The sequence below is a fragment of the Bombus terrestris genome, unplaced genomic scaffold (genome assembly GCF_910591885.1).
Source record: "Bombus terrestris unplaced genomic scaffold, iyBomTerr1.2, whole genome shotgun sequence".
NCBI classification, from domain to species: domain Eukaryota; kingdom Metazoa; phylum Arthropoda; class Insecta; order Hymenoptera; family Apidae; genus Bombus; species Bombus terrestris.
Genome location: NW_025963549.1, coordinates 172,002 through 191,705, shown reverse-complemented (window position 1 = coordinate 191,705; position 19,704 = coordinate 172,002).

The following is a 19,704-nucleotide window of genomic DNA, read 5'->3' as shown; positions in this document are numbered from 1 at the left end:
GGACAGTTAGTTAACCCATAAAGAAACTAGTACAATATAATTTAGCTAAATTATAAAGGAACAAAATACTAGTCATATCAAGTTTAACATTAGGAAAACTCAATATTTTAGATCCACCCGAGGACGTGTGATAGTCAGAATGGCCGTGTCGGAGATGAAAGAACACCGGAGCCTCCCCTTTGGAGCGGTGGGAGGACCCCCTTAGCGCTGTAACCCAGATTTCATCATAGCCGCACTAAGAAACTGTTGTAATTCGATCCGACTGTACTTATTCGAAATTTATGATAGTGAGCTCGGGCTCGAGGTGACAACCGGTCTCCGAACGTAGTCGCGGTAAAGGGATGAACGTTTTACCTAACAGAGGCATGAAGTAACTCTATAGCTTTCCTTAAAAGAAATACTTGGGACGGGGCACGACGGTAAACATTTCAACGATTTCTGTCCCGTGGCTCGCCACACGCAGGCTTTGTCCTTCGGGTAAGACGATTGCCAGATGCCAACGCATCTTCACAGTATATGTTTAGCTGGGCGAGGACCCGCTACGAATATTAAATTTCAATTACACAAAGTCTCTCAAATAGACAAATGGCCCGTGCCCCAACTACGGGAAGATAAGGGAAATCTATCCTTCCACGAACGACGCTTCTCGCTAGCAACTTTCCCCAAGGACAGCTAATATCTTTCTCTAACCACCAACATGGAAATTGACCAATTAACAGCAACGTCAATTTCCCTCACCCTTCGAGCGAAGACTTTTCTCCGCGAATCCGATGATCTCGTGCCCTTAGGCACACCCATCATAGTTTTCTTCGACAGCATCACCGCGAAGGAGAGACACTCTCTAGTGCGATCTCATCAGTAATCGACCTGTCTTTCGTATACGAAATAATTGCCCCCGTGCTCTAACATATAGTGTAACTTAGACGCAAACGAAGGGTAAAGTCCAGTATCCGTTGACCGCGGAAACGTTGCCGGAGCCGAGACCATTGTCATCGTGCCGCGAATATCGAAACCTTGCGATTATCTATCGACGCTGTAAATCTCTCTAATTTGTGTCAATAAACTCAACCATTGTTACACCGCACCTATGGCTAATTCCAACGAAGATACACCGAACACCCCCACCCACAATCCTGACGTGCATCCGACAAATAAAACGTATCATCGCTGCAATTGCAGATTTGTCGTCGATTAGGTGCGAGATATACTCCTCATTGGCTGCCAAATACAGCGCACTTCAGCTGGCTCGAGCTACTATATCATCTCTGGTCCTTGACATATCAAGCGTAATTGTAGTTTTGCATATTCAGGTTAAAATATTCAAATGAATGTATCTCCGTTTCTATAGCGCAAATGGCTACAATGCGATGCCCGTTATATTTCATATCCCATGTCATAACCAGCGCACATCAGCAAGTTTGCGGTCAACTTTGGTCTCTGTCAAACACAGCGTAATTGCTGTTGCGCATATTCAGGCTTACATATTCACAAAAACGTATCTCCGCTTCTATTGCATATATTTCGACTATAAATAGCGCGTTACACGTCATATTTGCACTCAGATACACCGCACATTAGCTGGTTACAGCTATATCAGATCTGGTCCTTGAAACATCCATCGCAATTGTAGTATTGCGTTTGCAGTCGTAAATATTCAAGTCATGGTATGTCCGTTTCTACGGAACATTTTCGGAAAATTCGATGCGCGTTATATGTCACAGTTGCTGTCATGTGCACTGCATGTCAGCTGGTTTGCGCTATGTCAACTCTGGTCCCTGTCAAATCCAGCGTAATTGTTGTTTTGCATATTCCGGTTAAAATATTCAAATGAATGTATCTCCGTTTTAATTGCACACATGGCTACAATTCAATGTCCGTTACATTTCACATCTGATGTCATATGCACCACACATCAGCAGGTTTGTACTATGTCAACTCCGGGTTCTGACAAATCCAGCGAAGTTACTGTTTTGCATATTCATGCTTAACTATTCAAATCACCGTACAGCCGTTTGCATTGCAAATATGCCGACAGCACGAAGCGCGTTATACTCCATATTCGCTGCCAAATACAGTGCATATTATCTGGTTCGAGTTATGTAACGTGTGCACGCAGCCAGCCTCAGCGCATTTGCAGTTTTGCATATTCAGGCTTAAATATTCAAGTCAACATATTGTAGTATCGTGAGGAAAAAGCCTCATTAGAAGTCGATCAAAACAATGTCGAATGTCCTTCGGTTGTTACTTTACATCGGGGAGAAAGCCTATGTGACTAAAGTCACCTTGTACTTGCTGAGCGTTAACAGAATGGGGTTAGAGAGTTGGAAAAACTAACGCTAATGGTAGGGGACGATTTAACTTTAAAGATTGGCTGATCGAGAAGCGTTGAGCGGTTGATCGAGAAATAAGAGTGAGTCGAGAGGTCAGAGTTAATCGAGGAGACGAAGAGTAGAGTTGTTAGCGCTGTCGAGTTGCGAGAGTTGTTAGCGTTGTTGAGAGTGGAGTTGTTAGCGTTGTCGAGTTGTGAGAAGTGTCAGCGTTGCTGAGAGTAGAGTTGTTAGCGCTTTCCATTTTCAGGATTAAATATTCAAATCAAGCTATTTCCGATTCCGTTGCAGATATGTCCACAATTCGAGTTAGCGTCGTACTGCCAAATGTATTACTCATCAGCCGGTTTGCGCTATGTCGATTCTGACCATTGTTAAATCCAGCGCAATTGCATTTGTGGATACTCATGCACGAATAATCAAATCAACGTATCTCCGTTATTGTGGCAAATATGTCGAGAATTCGATGTGACTTGTACCCCACATTTCTTGCCAAATGCAGCGTACACCAGCCTGTTTCCGTTATGTCCTCTCTGGTTTCAATCAAAGCCGGCATGATTGTAGTTTCGCATATTCATGCCTAAATGTTCAAATAAACCTATACAGCGCATATCTGCCAGCTTGCGCAATGCCAATTCTGGACCGTGCCAAATCCAGCGTATTTGCAGTTTTGCATACTCAGTCTAAAATATTGAAATCCACGTATCTCCGCCTCAAGAGCTCAAATGACGACCATTCGATGCGCATAATACTGCACATATGCTGCCAAATCAGCCGGTTTGTGCCACGTCAACTCTGGAACCGATCAAATTCTGTGTAATTGCAAATTTGCATATTCAGGCTTAAATATTCAAATGAAGGTATCTTCGTTCCTATTACAGATATGTCGACAATACTATGCAAGTTGTATTCCACATTTACTACCAAATACAGCGCGCATCATCCGGGATGCGACTTTTCAACTGTGAACGCTGTAAAAGCCAATGTAATTGCGGATTTGCATGTTAAGGCTGAATTACTCGTTAGAACGTAGCCGCATTGGTATTGGATATATGTCGAAAATGCTATGCGCGGTAGCTCCACGTTTGCTGCCAAATAGAGCGCACATCAGTGGGCTGGCGCTAAGTTAACTCTGGACCGTGTGAAATCCAGCGAAATTGCAGTTTTGCATATTCAGGCTTAAATATTCAAATCTACGTATCTCTGTTTCTAATGCAGATATGACGATGAATTTATGTGTGTTATACTCCACATTGGCTCCCAAATTTAGCACACATCGGAGGGTTTGTGCTATGTTATCTGTGTATCCTGTGAAATCCAATGTAATTGCAGTTTTCCTTACATAGGCTGAATCCTCCATTAGAAAACATTGCGCTGTTATTAGCTGTATACATATTATGTATGTCGGAAATACGATGCACGCTACACTCCACATTTGCTGCCAGATACAGTGAACACAATCCGGTTTGAGCTATGCAAAATCTAGACCTAGCCAGATCCAGCGTATTTTCAGTTTTGTATATTCAGTATTATGCATTCAAACCGACGTATCTCCGTTTCTGTTGCTGATATGCCGACAATTCGATACGCGTTATACTCCGCATTTGCTGCCGAATACAGGGCGCATTAACTGGTTTGCGCTGTGTCAACTCTGGACCTTCTACATGCAGCGTAATTGCTGTTTTACGTATTCGGTTTCAGATATTTGAATCAACTTTTCTCCTCTTTTATAGCACACATGCTGAGAACTCGATGCATCTTATACTCCACAGTTGCTGCCAAATACAGCCCACATCAGCTGCTTTGAGCTATATCATCTCTGGTCTCCGATAAATCCAACGTAGTTTCAGCTTTGCATATTCAGGCTGAAATATTCTAATCAACGTATCTCCGCTTCGGTTGCAGTTATGCCGACAACGTAAAGCGTGGTATACGCCAAAATTGTTGCCAAATACAGCACACATCAGCCGCATTGGGCTATGTCGATTCTGGACCCTGTGAAGTGCAGCGTAATTGTAGTTTTGCATACTCAGGAATAAACGTTCAGATCAATGTGTCTCCGCCTCTATAGCATATGTGCCGACATCCACTCCATATTTGCTGCCAAATACAGCGCACATTAGTGGGCTGGCGCTATGTCAACTCTGGCCCGTGTCAAATCTTTCATTTCAAATCTATTAGTTAATAACTCCTTTACCCTTTGTGTCTTCCTTTTATTTTTACTACAAATTAGCAAATCGTCTACATACATTAGCAAATAAACAACATTTTCTCCCTCTCGATGTATATATATGCACAACTCTATGTTATTCTTTTTAAAACCCGATCTCGTCACATACTTATCAAAACACTCATATCAGTCCCTTGGACTTTCTTTTAACCCATACAGCGCTTTCGATAGTTTACAAACTCTATTCGTTCCGTTCGCATATCCCTTTGGATGATTTACATATACCTCCGAGGTTACTTCACCATTTAAAAAGGCAGTTTCTACATCCATTTGCTCAATAATTAATCCATTTTGACAACAATATGATAGCAATATCTTAAAGGTCTGATTACTCGCTACTGGGAAGTATATGTCATCAGCTACGTTTCTTTGTTGGAATCCTCTTACCACTAATCTAGCCTTATACCTCTCATCTGATTTGCTCGTGTAAACCCATTTTACATCTAATACGTCTTTGCCTTTTACCCTTTCTACCAATTTCCAAGTTTTATTCTTATAAAGACATTCTATTTCCTTATTCATAGCTTGTTTCCAATCTTCACTATCTTCACAACAAATCGCCTCCTCAAATGTACAAGGGATATCTACACTACAATAATTTGCATGGATTTCACTAATGTTTTCTTTTTCTGGATATCTTACTGGAGTTCTCTTATTACGTGTAGATCTTCCAGGGATGTTTAAGCTTTCAAGACTGTTATCATTTTCATCTTCCCTACTTTCTAACTCTTCCTTATTCATGTTTACCAATAAATCATTATCCTCAATGTCATCGTTATCTTTATCGAATGAATTTTCCGCGACGCCGATACATTTTGTGTCTGTTCCTATGACCTCTACATGTCTCGCTATTGTTATTTTTCTACCTAATAAGAATCTGTAACCTACTTCACTATATCCTAACAAAATTCCCATATCTGCCTTCTTATCCCATTTAGAAACTCTCTTTTGTTCTTACAAAAACTTTACTTCCATATAGATGTAGATTTTCAACACTTGGTTTTCTCCCGAAGAATATTTCAAAAGGTGTCTTTCTCTCTCTATAGTATTTGCCAGTATTCGATTCTTCAAGTATACCGCTGTCCAATCTATTTCCAGCCAGTACCTTTTATGTACTTTCGCTTCCGCTAACAAGCAACGCGCCATGTCCATAACTGTTCTATTACACCTTTCTGCTGTCCCGTTTAATTCATGTCCGTAGGTTGGGCAATTATTTATTCTGATACCTTTATCCCTAGCACATTTATAAATTCGATTTTTCAAGTACTCTTCTCCATTATCACATCTCAATATTTTAAACCTCTTGCCCGTTAAATTCTCGGCTTCATTTGCAAACTGTACGAAACAATCAAAGACCTCACCCTTTGATTTTATACAATAAATTCTAGCTATTTTGCTATAATCATCGATAAATGAGATGAAATATTTCTCTTAATTGAATCCGGTAGTCTTAAAGGGGCCGCACACGTCCGTATGTATAATTTCCATTATCTCCCTAGCCTTGGTTCGATTATTTTTGAATGGTAAATTGTGCATTTTACTTTCTATACACACCCTATATTTCAAAAATTCCTTCTCAAATTCTTTCGGTATACCAGTAACTAGCTGCTCTTTAACCAAAATATTTAAATATTTAAAATTTACGTGTCCTAACATCCTATGCCATCTTTCCTTTTTACTCATACCACTACGTTCAGCGCTGTTTGCTAAGTGCTCCTTCCCTTTCAATATACTTTTCATTCTATATGTTCCCTTTTCTTTAACCGCTACCGCTGTAAGCTTATTGTCCTCATCTATTACTTTTGCAATATTTCCTTTTGAAATAACCGTGTTTTTATTATCTGTTAACTTGCCTAAACTAATCAAGTTTGCGGACATTTCTTTCGCGTAAAAAACATTATTCATATTTATTTCATTTTGCTTCCCAAATGCTTCAAAATAACTTATAACATTCCCTACTTTTGTTGCCTTTATCGATCTGTTATCGCCTAAATATATATTTACCGGTTCTTTAAGGTCAATAGATTTATCGAAATAATTTACGTTATTAATTATGTGATCTGTGCAACCGCTATCTAATAGCCACATACCTCATTATTACTTATCTCGTTCGCCTCGCCGCTGTGTGCTGCGTGCGCCGTTGCTATTGTCACGTAGAATGAGAAAGAAATTTAAAGGAAAGGAGAAAACTTTATTTTTTCCTCGTTTATATACTTCTGAACTCTAGCCGTGGCCGTACGAGACTGAGGCTCTTACAATATTTTCTTACTTTCGGTGACATCTGTTTCTTCTTTTGTTTTTCATCCTTCATTATCCCCGCTAACCTGTAGGCGTACGTGACTGTTGCTACGCTTCTTGAACATTCGGTGGAAGGACCGTTAGGACATAGATGAACCCTCAGGTACTCCGGCAATATACATTGTCGCCAAGGTCGCCATGTGTAATGTTCAAGTATCGGCTGTCTGGAGAATGTTTAGAAGTGGTCGCCTAAGGTGACGTCAGGGCAAAAGTATTTGTGGTTACACTCCCCCCTCCTTAGAATGAACTTAGTCCTCGAAGTTCCTTTTCCTCTTTAAGATAGATGGGTGAATTTTTGCCTTGGGTGTTTCCAGGTCGAAGGTTACTTGGGAATCGTTGCTGGTGCTGGGCACAGGTAGAATCGGGGTGAATACGTTGATAGGTGCCGGGTTGATTGGCATCGGAGCGCTGGCTGGTGGATTGTTATTTGTCGTGTTTCGCTTGATTTTACAACAGAATAAATGAAAACACAATTTCGGCATTCCTATTTTGTTGAGAAAGTATAACCATATGAGAGCAATGGATAAATATCCTATAATTTGTAATATAGATATTCCCCGTGATTCAACTTGATCGATTCTATGAGCAAAAGTTAGTTGATTCGTTTGATCTTCGATTCCATCCAGAGTGTTTTTGTATCCGTAATTATCGTTAATAAGTTTTGGAGTTTTCTCTAGTTTATTTAGTAAAATAATTCAGTCTGAATCATTAGTTACATTGACTGTTTTGATTTTAATCTCGTAAGAAATTTCCTTGCTACTACCACTGATTCTCATATGGCTATTCTTGTACAATATGTCTACGGTTTTATTAGTTTGTAACAAAGATGGTTTCTCTAGTCTAACAATTCGATTTGTCTTTTCTTCGAAAATGCTCAGATCTATTGGTTTTTCTGGTATAGCTATAAAATGATTCTCAGCGTTTAATGGGATAAAAGTTATATCTTCAATGTTATAAACTACTACCTTACAGAATTTGACAGTGTTTTCTGCGCTTAAGATTTCAGAGTTACAATCGTGCTTCACCCGACGGTCGTGAATCGGCTGAGTTTGTTTGCAAATGTAAAAGTCAGATATAGAACGGCATTGCTTATCCAAGTAGTTTTGATCGACATTGATGTAATTTAGTCCTGACGTTAAAAATATCGGATGAACTACTAAAGGTGCTAAAAACACTTTGTTCGTGAGAGATGGTATGGGATATATTTGCTCTATATCCCATTCCATGTCCATAACTGTTGGTACAGAAATTACAAAGAAAACTTTGTTTTGTCGAGTAAACAATGTGAGTTCTGAGATATCTAAAATATTTTGGAAAGTCTCTTCCTTTGGTATAAAAGCGTTTCCTACTGTTTTGCTACCTAGTACTTGGGCGTAATTGTTAATAAAAGTTCCGGGATCAATAATCTGTGGGCTTATTATTCCTTGTTTTCCGAAGATGATTAAATTGAATATTTCGTCGATTTGGAAATGTAAGTCAGAGAGTGAGCTTTCTAGAGTTATGACTTTTATTAAGGTGATCTCGTTTTTGTTAAGCGTTTTAAGTTCGTTTGTTACACCTGTGTCTACTTGTTTCAGTCGCTGGATGACGTCGTTATTTAAAATTCGTTTAATCAAAGCTGTCTGGTTAGCTACTATGGTTTTTAGGCTGTTACCTTCTTCAAAGAGTTTGTCTATATTTTTGTTGATTATATCTAGATCGTTCGCGGCTAGGGTTCCAAAAAGAGTTTTACTAATAGATCCGATAGCGTCTACTAGTCCTCATCTACTTCTGAGATGAATGTGAGCTAAGGATCGTAATTCGATGCTAAGTGTTCTGACGTTATTTAGCTTTGCTTGTAAAGAGCGTATTTCTGGTAATATGTTACAGTCTTTTCGTGTCTCGCAATGATTCCTAACTTCGGCTACTCCCTTTTCAATATATCTTATTTGTTCCAATACAGCACTAATATCTAGTCCTATAATAACATTTATGTGTTCGCTATAAAGATATGCTTTGGATATTTTCTCATGAAATATTCCATTATTGTCAATAGGGGTTATTTTTAATCCGTTAAGGGTGGTAAAGCCGACGGCAAGGGTGATCGTCCTGAAAAATAAGGTTTTATTCCGTTACCGTGGATTTTCTTAACTCGATCTCTAATGAGAATCTCATAATACGGTGTCTTGACTGATTTAATAACGTAGGGTCCTAACCATTCGTCGTCCAATTTATCCGACTTATGATCGTTGTGAAGGAGTATACGATCTCCTTCCTTAAATAAGGTTTGAGTTCTAATGATTTTTCTTGTCTGATCTCTCATGTACCTCTTTCTACTTTGTTCAAGAGTGTTCTTCGCTATCATTCTATATTTTTGCAATTGTTTTTGCCATAGTGCAAACATTTCTTCGCAGGTGTAATTGGAAGTTCGGGATACGGAAGACGGGAGGTTGGCTTTTCTTCCAAATGTTAGTTCGAAGGGTGAAAATCCAGTTGCATCGTGTATCGCGGTATTATACCCTAGGCAAATAAAGTCTAATACCTGATCCCATTCTTTATTAGAATCGTGTAGGCTCGTGCGAATCATGTCTTTTACTGTGGCGTGTGTTCGTTCTAAGGATCCATTAGATTGAGGATGAAAACTAGTGGTCTTTATATGTTTGATTTTAAATGCTTCCTCGAATTTTTCCATTAGTTCGCTAATAAAGTTTCGTCCCTGGTCTGTTAGTATCGTTTTGGGTGCTGACAAGATGTAAATGTAGTGATGTAGTACTGCATCGATAATCGATTCGGTTCGTTGTGTTTTCAGTGGTACTAAAACGAGATATTTCGTTAGGTCATCGTGAATCGAAAGAATGTATTGATTTCCAGGTGTGGTTTTAGGCATCGGACCAATTAGATCCATGGCTATCTTTTCGTTTGGTTTTACTGGTGTCTGAGGAATTACGGGTTGTTCCTTGGGTCTGATTCTAACTAGCTTTTGTCGTTGACAAGCTTCGCAATTTTTTATAAAATCTTCTATCCTCTCCATGAGGCGTGGGATTTTGAATTGGTCTTTGATTTTACTATATGTCTTTTGAATACCCAAGTGTCCACTAATGTCGTTATGGTTTTCGCGTATAATGTCTAGAGCTTGTTCGTCAGTTATGGTTCGTATTGGTTCGTATGCAAAAGTTATTTCTTCAATTTGGTCATTATTAAACATGAGTGTTACTTTGATCCTAGCTTTTTCGGTTTCGGTAAAACTATTGTCTCCTATCCCAATTTTCTTGCGTTTCTTGGTTAGTTCAAAAATTTTTCGAATCCAAGTATCTTTGTCGAATGGACCTAATGTTTCTCTATTCAATTGATAGAAGGTGTGATCGTTTGGCGTGATTTTAAGTCGTCTCGGGGGTGTCGCGTCTTCTGACCATGTGTTAAAGTGTTCTACAATATTTTCGGAGTTTGCAGGTGTGTCTGGGACTGATTTGTCGGTAATTTGGTAAATTTTTCTGGAAAGTGCGTCGGCTGCTGTGTTCTCTTTACCTTTGCAATACTGAATATCGTACTCGTATTCTTCGAGTTTAAGTCTCCATCTAATCAAACGCGAAGAAGGGTCTTTGCAATTTCTGAGCCAAGTGAGTGCTTGGTGATCGGTTCGAATAACGAATCGTCTTCCTAACAGGTATTGCCTGAGTCTTTTAACTGCCCATACGATAACTAATAATTCCTTTTCTGTGGTAGAATAATTTTTCTCTGGGGGGTTGAGTGTCCGTGATATGTAACAACAAGGATGTCCGTCTTGTGATAAGATTGCGCCTATTCCTTCATTGGAAGCGTCTGTGGTGAGTGTGAATGTTTTCGTGTAGTCTGGGTATGCTAAAACTGGGGCTGAGTATAGCTTTTCTTTTAGTGTGTCAAAGCTTGTCTGTTGCGTTTCTGTCCATCTAAAAGGATTGTCATTCTTTGTGAGATCTGTTAATGGTTTGGCGAGTTTGGAAAAGTTTTTAATGAATTTTCTGTAGTATCCAGCTAATCCGAGAAATGACTTTACGTCTGTTGGTGTTTTGGGAATCTTAAAGTCTTTAACTGCGGAGATCTTTTTAGGATTTGGCTTTATGCCCTCGTGTGTTATGACATGTCTAAGTATTCTAATTCAGGTTTTAGAAACTCGCATTTGTCGGGTTGGATTTTTAGTCCTAACTCTTTTAATCTTTGCAATACTATAGCAAGGTTTTCATTGTGTTGTTGAATTGTACTACCGAATATTATTATGTCGTCAACGTATACAAAGCAGTATTTGTTCAATAATCCTCGTAACGCGGTATCCATCATGCGTTGGAAGGTGGCTGGGGCGTTTTTTAAACCGAATGGCATGCGATTATAGTGACAGTGTCCCTGAGGTGTGCTAAAGGCTGTATATTTCTTTGAGTCGGGGTCCATAGGTATTTGATGGAATCCCGAAGATAAATCTAGAGCAGAGAAGAATTTGGCGTTGCCTAATTGTGATAGAATGTCGTCGATTGTCGGTAGTGGGTAGGCGTCTTGATCGGTAAGTTCATTTAATTTTCGAAAGTCGATAACTATACGCCATTTCTGTTTGCCTGATGCGTCTGATTTCTTGGGTACTACCCATACTGGACTGTTGTAAGGAGAATCTGATTCTTCAATGATATTTTTATCTAACATTTTTTTATTTGTTTTTCAATTTCTGCTTTATGGGCTTCGGGAGGTCGGTACGATTTGGTATTGACGATTTTGTTTTCGCGTAGGGTAATAGTGTGTTTTGTTAGGTTAGTACAAGGTAGGGTATCGGATTCTAGGTCAAACACGTCTATGTAATGTAGGAGGATCTTTTCGATAGGAATACGAAGTTTGTCTTCAATATGGTCTAGTCTAATTATTTGTTTCATTTTAGCAATTTTATCGACATCGTGTTCATAAGAAAGATCATTAGTGATTATAGTTGGTTGCTCACCAGTATTGCAGAAACATACTCTCGTCGGAACTTTATCCAGATAAATTGTTTCGATTTTGGTTTGCCCTGGGAGAATGGTTTTCGGCGCCTGGAAAAATATTTCGTTCCCGTTTAATTGTATTGATTCGTTGTTAATTCGATATGAGTAGTTAGAGAGCATCGGTAAACCAATTATTCCGTCTTCTATTAAAGGAAAATCGTCTGGCACAACGTACAATGTGTTCATGATGTTAAAGAATTGAAAGTCTACTGTTTCGTCAGTTTGGTATTTGTCATTGCCCATGTAAAATGTTTTAGCTACTGTCTTTTTAGGTTTAAATATGGCACTTGATCTTTTAACTAAATTTATTCCTGCACCGGTATCGATTAAATATCGTTTGATTTCTGTTCCCGATCGAACTCCAATGGATAGAAGTTTTCCTGTTGTTGCGTGTACTCGTACGACGTCTCTCGAGGCTCTGGTAGCGCTGTTTCCTCTTCTCGTCCCGCATTCTCCATGTTTATATTGTAGCTGCGCGGTGGCGGAAGATTTCGCTGGCTGGCCGGTTGAAAATTTCGGCAGTAATTTGCGGTATGTCCTATTTGGTTGCACTTAAAACACTTCATTCTTCCTCCGTTGTTTATTTGAGTGCTTGTCGGCAGGCGATTGAGCGTAGTCAACGGACCGCTCCTAAGTGGGGGTTTGCGTTGTGACGAAACATTCCCTCGGGCGAATGAGTGAGCTCTTATTTGCTGCCTGCACTGATTTCCGCGGTTTCGCTCAATTTCTCCGATTAATAGTTCTGCTTCGAACGCGGCATCTTGTGCTTCTTGTAAGGTGCGCGGTTTCATGTTTGATGTTCTGATTTCTATCTCGGGTTTTAAATTTAGTATGAACGTTTTGGTTGCGCATTCGTTCTCTAGGTCTATCGCGACTGCTCGTCGAATAGGATCGCGAATTATCTGTTGCAATGCGTATATAAGTTCATTAAGACCTTGTCGAAATCTTTTGACGTATCCGTGTACTGATTCGTTAAAACTTTGCCGAGTTCTTTGTAATTTATCGCGTGCACCGTTTGAGGTTACGCTAATCGATACGAACTTCCTCAGATTTTCGAATAAGGCGCCGTACGTCTCGATAACCGAATGTCTAATGCCTCTTTCGGCTTCGCCGACAATGCGTTTGGTTAGAATTAATTTCAATAAAGCACGCTTTTCCTTACATTCCGATCTAGCTTCGCTTACCCGCTTGATGAATCCCTCCACTCCAATGTCATCTTGACTGTTGAGGACTGGGATGAACTCGATGCTGGTTTTCGCGTCGAACATATGTCGTTCGTACGAGGCTGATTCTTCTTCCTCATCCTCGGAGTTCGCTGGGTCGGAGGTTTCTGGAGTTTCTTTCATCCGAACGCCTTCTTCCGGAGATTTCACTATGCGGGTGTCTCGAGTAGTGCTTCTGCTGGCAGAACTAGTATCGTCTGTTATAATTGAGTTGAACTCAGACGTATCTACGGAGAATTGTACTCCTAGCTTGAGTTCGGCCACAGTCTTCCCTATTAGTTCCATTTCCTTGATCCGTTGAGTGCTTTCATCGCGGATTAGTTTATACAAATCATTTATAACTGCCTTATGTTCTTCGTGCTGGCGCTGCATCATATCCAAAATTGCCCGCTGGTTTGGATCACCGCTAGTCGAAGCGACAGGTGTAACTTTCTTATCGTCCCTTTTGTCCATTTAAGAGTAATAGATCGTCGGAGTCTGACGTTATCGAATGCCATCGATCGATCCTTTTGGAGGAAATGGTTCTACTTACTAATAAAACCGTTTTTCGTAGTCCAGGTTGCTTGATACACCTTTGGTCGGATGTCCCGTAGGCCAAAACCGTAATCTTGTTTTATCCAACGTTGATGTATCCTGGCAGGATCGCCAAAATGTCACGTAAAATGAGAAAGAAATTTAAAGGAAAGAAGAAAACTTTATTTTTTCCTCGTTTATACGCTTCTGAACGCTAGCCGTGGCCGTTCGAGACTGAGGCTCTTACAATATTTTCTTACTTTCGGTGACATCTGTTTCTTCTTTTGTTTTTCATCCTTCATTATCCCCACTACCCTGTAGGCGTACGTGACTGTTGCTACGCTTCTAGAACATTCGGTGGAAGGACCGTTAGGACATAGATGAACCCTCAGGTACTCCGGCAATATACATTGTCGCCAAGGTCGCCATGTGTAATGTTCAAGTATCGGCTGTCTGGAGAATGTTTAGAAGTGGTCGCCTAAGGTACCGTCAGGGCAAAAGAGTTTGTGGTTACACTATCCATGTGCCTGATCTTGAGTTACCATGCTCGCTCGTGCCGGTTGTTGATTGACGATGGAAATTTCCACGTCCCCTGCTCGTATTTCCTTTGTTTCCTCTTCCTCTGCTGCGACCACGTGTTGACCCATGCCAAAAACTGTTACTGCTTCCCGCTTCGACGCCATTTTGACACTCTCTCGCAGAATGTCCTACTCTTCCACATCTGAAGCATCCTTCCTTTTTTGCAGAAAAGGCGTTGGTTTGCATTTCTCCTCGATTGGACTTATTTTTCTTCTCAGCTATTTCAATTTTATTTGTTACATATGCTACCGTTTGATTTTCTGCTTTCAATGCATCTACTACATCCGCTATGTAAGTGTATTCTTCGGGTAACGTATTCAGCGTGAAATTTAGTTTTTCCCTCTCACTCACTTGTGCACTCGCACATTTTAATTCGTTTATTAATTTTTCGAAATTACTAAAAAACGATGCTGAATCAATGTAGTTCTCAAGTCTTATCTTTTCCAATCTCCTTCTGCATACGATCTGTAGTGCCGTCGAATCTGTCAAGTACATTTCATCAAACTTTTTCACTATCTCATACGCCGTTTTTTCTTCTCTAATATATTCCAATTGTCTATTTGTGACGGCACTATAAATAATATTTATTGCCTTCAGATCCTTTTTGTCCCAGTCTTCATTGTCTGTTTCTGTCTTCACCCTAGTTGTGACAATCTCGCATTCTTCATATCTGAGAAACATCGTTATTCTTTGCTTCCACATACCGTAATCCTCACCATCGAAAATAGGTATCATTATTTCCGATCTATCCATTTTAAATGATTCCTTATCTCTTACTCATGCGTTCCTACGTGCTCGAAGTGTATTTTTCCTCTTTGTAACCTTTGAACGTTTCTTTGCTTACTGAGAACTAACTCGAACTAACTCGCAATATTGAAAAACACGCACTAAAATAACTTGCAAAATTATGAACCACGCTCTGCTACCATGAAAAGATATAGAATGGATTCGGAAATACAAATAATTCCCTTTATTTAGCACACAACTGTTATACATATATCTTATACTCTTAAGACCTCAAAATCCTACTCGCACGCACGCTTGTTGTCAACCGACTCTTCCAGATACTTCTAACGACTGGCTCTTGTCTTTTGTCTCAACCAAGACCCGGGCGTCCTCTGACGCTTACACACACATTCACATGTACAGTGTAAATGTATCATATTCCCAACAGGAATAAATATTCAGATCAACGTGACTACGTTTCGATTGCAGGTATGTAGACAATTCGATGCGCGTTATATTCCATTTCTGATGCCAAGAACAGTGCACATCATCCGGCTTACGCTATGTAAAATCTGGACCCAGCCAGATCCAGCGTCGTTGCAATTTCGTATATTCAGGATTAAGTATTCAAACCGACGTATCTCCGATTCTATGGCACATATGGCTACAATTAGAGGCTCGTTATACTCCAAATTTGCTGCCAAACACAGTGCACGTTATCCCGTTTGATGCATGTAAAATCGGGACCCAGCCGAACCCTGCGTATTTGCAGTTTTACATATTCAGTATTAAATATTCGAATCAACGAATCTCCGTTTCTATGGCACACTTACAGACAATTCGGTGCGCGTTATATTTGACATCTGATGTGATATACAGCGCACATCAGTAGGTTAGCGTTTTGTTCATCCTTGTCCCTGTCAAATACACCATAATTGCAGTTTAGCATATACATGCTTGAATATCGAAAGCAATGTATCTTCGTTTCTACGGCAGATATGACGACAATTCGGTGAGCGTTATGCTCCTGATTTTCTGGTGAGCACAGAGCACATTTTCCGATTCTATCTTCTCTTCTGTCTTATGTCTTCTCTGGTCACTGACAGATTCAGCGTAATTTCTGTTTTGCATATTCATGCCTAAATGTTCAAACCAAAGTATCAGCGCTGCTATTGGATACATGTCGCAAATGCGACGCGCGCTATACTCCACAATTACAGCCAAATACAGTACTTATCCGGTTTGCGCTATGTCGACTGTATTTTCGAGCTATCGCGGGGAGACGCGGTCGTTTGAATACGCGTCAATGGGAGTCGAAAATTCCCGTTACGATTGGAATAATCGACATAATCGATAATAATAGTTCGATCCCCGTATTTCGCTTAGGATAATAGGTGTAGTCGTTGTGGTATAACACTGGGAGTCACAAAGTCATAAAAAATATATGTATTTCCAACGATTTATACAATCACACTCAGTAAGAACGCCGTTGCTTAAGATACAGATAACGAAGAGAAGGTCCGTGAGAGCTGTAGGAGCTGTCGGACTTCTGGATACTGTGAGAGAAATAGGAGGCTCTTAGAGATATAGGAACGGTGAGAGTTATAGGGATTGGAGGAACTTTAGTCACCGTGAGAGACGATGGAACTCTGAGAGATATAGGAACGGTGAGAGTTATAGGGATTGCAGGAACTCTAGTCACCGTGAGAGATGATGTAACTCTAATGTTTATTCTGCTGTGAGTACGAAGCTCGGTATGGGTGCGCCCTTTGAACGAAGAACGCGGATTCGATGCTGACATTGTCAGTTAGGAAAGTGAGGGCAATGATCCGCGATGCCGATTGGTTATGACTAATATTAGGAAGGAAGATCGGAGGAAGAATCCTCCTACCAACGTGGGTCCTAGGCGACATTGTCTATGGGAAAACTCAGATTTTCCGTTAGGTAGATGTCCGCTTTTTTCGTTAGGCCACTACCCGCTTTCTCCGTAATTCTTAAGAGCGCGTAATAAACCCAAGGACCTTTCTAAAAACCGACCGACAACACTTCCAGAATTAGAAAGTCTTTTCGAAACAAACAGAATGACTTAGACCATATGTGCGAACAATGCAGTTAGGATTTCATCTTGATGGTGGGTCCTTGGGCCTACGGAGGATTCGAAGGATGGCACGTGGACCGTTGGCTGTCAAGCCGCGCGGGATTGAGTACTGATGTGTTGCGCGGCAGAACATCGACTCTGGTCTCTGTTATATGCAGTGTAATTGTTGTTTTGCAGATTCAGACTCAAATATTCAACTCCACGTATCTCCGTTGCTGTTGCTGATATGTCGACAATTCGATGTGCCTGGTGTTCCACATTTCTTGCCAAATACATCGTTTACCAGCCAGTTTGCGCTATATCCAGACTGGTCCCAGACAGATCAAGCATAAATATAAATCGGAGATGAAAGAACACGGGAACCTTCCGTTTGGAATTTTGGGAAAATCCCGTAACATTGTAATCTAGATTCTACCATAGCTGTAATTCAACAATTGTAGCCATCCAGTCCGATTGTAATTGTTCGAAACTTGTGATACTGCAATTGGCCTCGAGGCGACAACCAGTCACCGAACGTAGCCGCGGTCAAGGGATGAACGTTTTGTCTAATAAAGGCATGGAGTAATTCTATAGCTATCCTTAAATGAAATAATCGTAGCGGCACGTGACAGTAAACATTCCAACGGTTTCTCTCCCGTGTCTCGCCACACGCAGACTCTATCCGTCGGATAAGATGATTGCCAGATGTCAACGCATCTCAACAGTATATGTTTAGCTAGCCTGAGGATTCATTATACACCTATAGCGGAACTCGTCGGTAAAATTCATAACGGTTTCGGTCGAGTGAACCCGCTACACAACAAATCGTGTTTACTGTAAGATGAGTTTATTAGAGATCCGACAACCTTAGGCGGTTACCGAAGGTTAATCAAATTCCGTCGTTTTTGTCGTGATCATATGCCCTTTAGTCAACCACCCGAAATGTCAACATTTGTAATCAAGGTCGAGAGTTCAGCGTCCGTTGTGATTTTTCGAGAACACCTTGGAAATTTAAATCCCAACGCATTTTGTCAGCACCGACGCATATAAATATAGCGAACAGGGTAGCGAGGCATTCTTTGTTATCGAATGACACGAGCAGTAGCAGTTAAGTCGATACTTCTTTGCGCCGATTTATTCGTAATCACGAATCAAGACAACAAGTGTATTATACGACTAGTGTACACGTAGGGTATATTTTAATAAACTACATAGTTAAATCTACTCTTGTGCTTTTAAACCTAAATCGCTACCATATACCTCAAATCAAATTCGCACTAGTGAATAATTTGCATAACATTGCATAACAACAACGTCTAATCCAAATGAAGATTCGTTTCACGCATCTAACACTAATCATAATGTGAACCAGATCTATATGAAGATACATGCACATGCGATCGATTCTGACTGTCCAGGACTCTCACCGGAGCCGGAACTCGCAGTGCACCGTGACGAACGGCACATATATAAGAATTCATTCTCACCCAGACCGTCAGTCGTGCTCGCGCCACAATAGGAGCAACATGGAGTTTCTTTAGATCTCTGCTACGCGTCGTTGGCTTGTTCGTGCCAAGTAAGGTAGATATCATTTCCGAACTACCACTGGAAGTTTTGCACTTGATACTTCGAAAATTGGATCCCTCGTCCCTGCAGAGCGCCGCGCTTGTCTCGCGCAAATGGTTCAACGTATGTAGATCCGACAAGTGTCTACGGCGGAAAGCGAGACGTCACATGAGGCATACGAGAAAGCGGGTCAAGATGCAATTTCTCGGAACTGCAGCCGCTAAAGCTACCAACCAAGAATCAAGAAGTAGGGAACGTGGTGAGGGCAGCCTAAGGCACGAAATAAGCTTATCCGCTGCTCGTACGGCGGTCGTCGTTGGAAGGTTACGCGGTCCTCCGAAAATTTGGATGCGAGATCGCCCTATCGATGTTGGACCAATAAAATGTATTTGTCTCTAACTCGTGTAAGTACCTTAATTTGACTGCTTGCTCTTGCGAGAACTTGAAACGGTCTGGTCCGGATTCAGAACTGTAGAGTGAAGCTTGAAATAAAATGGTTTTACTGAAACGGCAATGTGTTTCAGTCACGATAATACTATCTGTATCGTAATAGGCCCATTATTGAATATTAAATATGTCGGAGATGAAAGAACACCAGAGCCTCCCCTTTGGAGCTGTGGGAGGACCCCCTTAGCGCTGTAACCCAGATTTCATCATAGCCGCACTAAGAAACTGTTGTAATTCGATCCGACTGTACTTATTCGAAATTTATGATAGTGAGCTCGGGCTCGAGGTGACAACCGGTCTCCGAACGTAGTCGCGGTAAAGGGATGAACGTTTTACCTAACAGAGGCATGAAGTAACTCTATAGCTTTCCTTAAAAGAAATACTTGGGACGGGGCACGACGGTAAACATTTCAACGATTTCTGTCCCGTGGCTCGCCACACGCAGGCTTTGTCCTTCGGGTAAGACGATTGCCAGATGCCAACGCATCTTCACAGTATATGTTTAGCTGGGCGAGGACCCGCTACGAATATTAAATTTCAATTACACAAAGTCTCTCAAATAGACAAATGGCCCGTGCCCCAACTACGGGAAGATAAGGGAAATCTATCCTTCCACGAACGACGCTTCTCGCTAGCAACTTTCCCCAAGGACAGCTAATATCTTTCTCTAACCACCAACATGGAAATTGACCAATTAACAGCAACGTCAATTTCCCTCACCCTTCGAGCGAAGACTTTTCTC